At 29.8% G+C, this 3,041-nt stretch overlaps 1 long non-coding RNA gene across 1 annotated transcript; it reads left to right on the top strand.

Moving 5' to 3' along the window:
- Positions 1-593: 593 nt before the first annotated feature.
- LOC127071957 (uncharacterized) lies at positions 594-2,736 on the top strand. Its single transcript, XR_007785276.1, has 2 exons — positions 594-724; positions 868-2,736. It is a non-coding gene; the product is annotated as an uncharacterized LOC127071957 (long non-coding RNA).
- Positions 2,737-3,041: the final 305 nt, after the last annotated feature.

The raw sequence follows: 3,041 nt of genomic DNA, 5'->3' as shown, positions 1-3,041 counted from the left end.
AATTTCGATTATTGAAATTTTAATTATATGGTAATTTTTTTTAGTTACTAAACGAACTAAATTTTTGGTAATACGCTCACTCTGACGGAAAATTCAAGCGTATATAAGATTCGAGCGCAAGTCACGTCGGTGGTACGCGCCAACGTAAACGAGTAAAACTAATACAGATATGGGTATTGTTACGACAAACGATGTAAACAACAATTTGCTTGTAACATCAACAATACAAACAACAAACAGATACTGGATATTAAACAAAATAGAAGGGGAAAAAAAGTTAAGGAAACCACTACCTATATTTGTTGAAACAAATATTATTCATTAATGAATATGCTTGGAAAAATAATTTGTAATCGAATACGTACATATTACGATCCTCAGATAATAATACAAAAATTCAAGTTAAAAACAACTAAAGGATAATGGACGGAAACACATGCAGCAAGCAAAAATGGCTAAAGAAACTTGCAACAAATTTACAACACCAACAGTATGCAAAAGCACACAATGTCAACGGTGCAATCTCTAAAAGAATTTAGAACAAACCAGACAGAAATAAAAGATCTGAATATAAAAAATATTCTGGGATACGACTTAATCAATGGAAAAATTCTCAACACCAAAAAAATCAAATACATTACAATACTATTTAATACAATTATGAGATTGGAATATTTCCCACTACAATGGAAATTTGCTAAAATTATTTTGCTGCTTAAACCAGGTAAACCAATAGAAATACCCAGTTCATACACACCGATCTCATTGCTCTCAATTTCTTTTAAAATTCCTAGAAAAAATCATTCTGAAGCATTTAATAAAACCCACAACAAAACACCAAATTATTCCACCACAGTTTTATTTCAGGTAAAAACATAACATAATAAAGCAAGTCTACAAATTAGTGCACTTAATAACAGGAACATACAAGAGAAAAGGATGCTGCAACTGCATTTCCCTAGATATCAAGAAAGTATTTGACAAGATATCGTATTACGATTTAAGAGAAAACTTCAGGAGAAGATTACCAATTGCACAGCTATATAAATAACAGATTCTTTAATATAAAAATAGGCAATGAAACCTCAAGCATAAAAGAATACAAAGTAGGAATACCATAAGGGAGCATACTAAGACCGATACTATTCTTTATATATACGTCCCTCCATAAAACTAAGGAACTCGGTGTTAGTATATGTAGATGACAACGCAATCTACAACATTGGCAACAATTCCAGTTCAGTACAAAAATTAATCTATTAATTAATCTATAAACTAAATCTATTACACACATGGATGATAAAAAAGAAAATAACGATCAACCTACAAAAAAGCACAAATATATGTTTTACACTAAATCGCCAAAAACAAAAATCGGTATACATGAACAAACAATTATAACCCAAACAAAATATCAAAGATAAAATATCTAGAAATCGTATTAGATAAAAAACTAACATGGAACCCTTATATAAAATATATGATAAAAAAAATAACAATAGCTATAAAACAGTTATACTGGTTAGTTAAAAGGAACTTGAAGCTAAAATTAAAAAACATAACGATAATATATACAACAATGATCCATTACGGGTATATGGAATAAACCTCTGGAGTACAGCTACTAAAAGTAACTTAAAGAAAATCAAAACAACTCAATCAAAACTACTCAGAATGATTCTCTACACTCCACAATATGTGAGAAATGACAGCATAGAAGAAACATTAGAAGTCACACCAGTAAAAGAAACAATAAAAATCAATAACGAAAGACACTAGAAAAGGATCAGCACCCATGAAAATCCAATGAGGAAAGACTGTATGCTACCAATACCAAGAAGATCACATAGAATAAATACACCTATTGGACAACTACTCAGTACTCCTATTAGAGTATTGGTGAAAGTGAGAAATGAACAAATATTAAAAGTTGAATGAAAGGAGTGAATGAATAAAAAAATGAATGTTAGAAGTCGAATGAAGGGAGCAAATAAATGAATGTTTGACCGAAACAAAATACACATTATGTAAGAAGCCCACATCTAGTAAGATTAGTACATGAATAAAGGAGATAAAAAAAAGTTTGGTGAAAATGTTAAAAAAAATCATAACGATGGTGGTACGAAGTATGTAAACAAAGATATACATACGTTCCTAGGCAATCTCGGAATTAAACATTCACTAGACGCCGGAGTAGAATGAGATGCGAAAGTCTTACCATTGTAGAAGCGACGTATTTGATGATACACGCAAAGCTAGAACTTGCAGAATTTTTATGGACCGAAGCAATGAATATTGCGATATATTTTATTAATAGGACTGGGCCAACATACTGGTAAGACACCTTATATCGTTCAAAAATAAAAGTAAAATCAATCGTGTAAAGGTATTTTTTGGTACTGAATGTTTCATGCACATTCCAAAACAAAAAAGGCAGAAATTAAACAAAAAAGCATATAAAGGCTATTTAATTCAATAACTAGATGTGCAAAATTATCGAATCTATGTTCCAGAGCTGAGATGTCATATTAAGTCATTATGTTTCATTCAATCTCGAAAAATTATGTAGTTAATAAAAGTGTAAATAATGATTGAACAGTAGGTAAAATTGTTTATGTAAGAGAAGAAAAATAGTCAAACATAGAAAAAAAGGAGACAACTTCGTTGGAGCGAAATTAAAAAGCTAGAATATTTCAAATATTAACGAGTGCCTTTGAGATAATTTTGTGTAGCCTTCCTTTTTATATTACACGAATTCCATAGTTTTAGTGAAAAAGAAAGACCGTTTTAAGAGACTATGTGTAAATTACAGATAACTAAACAAAAAAATTGTACGAGATATACAGACATGCACATTCATTCATTGAAAACCAATTAGATCTTTTACAAAAAGCTAGATTTTCCACCACACTAGTTTCAAAAAACAGATTTTTCCATGATCCGGTAAATAAAAATAGTAGAAAATACGTAACTTTTATAATATTTAATGGCTATTATGAATTTTGCAAAGTATCATTTGGCTTGTGTAATTCATTTTTTAT

The sequence above is a fragment of the Vespula vulgaris genome, chromosome 24 (genome assembly GCF_905475345.1).
Source record: "Vespula vulgaris chromosome 24, iyVesVulg1.1, whole genome shotgun sequence".
NCBI lineage: Eukaryota > Metazoa > Arthropoda > Insecta > Hymenoptera > Vespidae > Vespula > Vespula vulgaris.
Note: the sequence above shows the minus strand (reverse complement) of the source record. Positions and strands in the feature narration are given on the sequence as shown.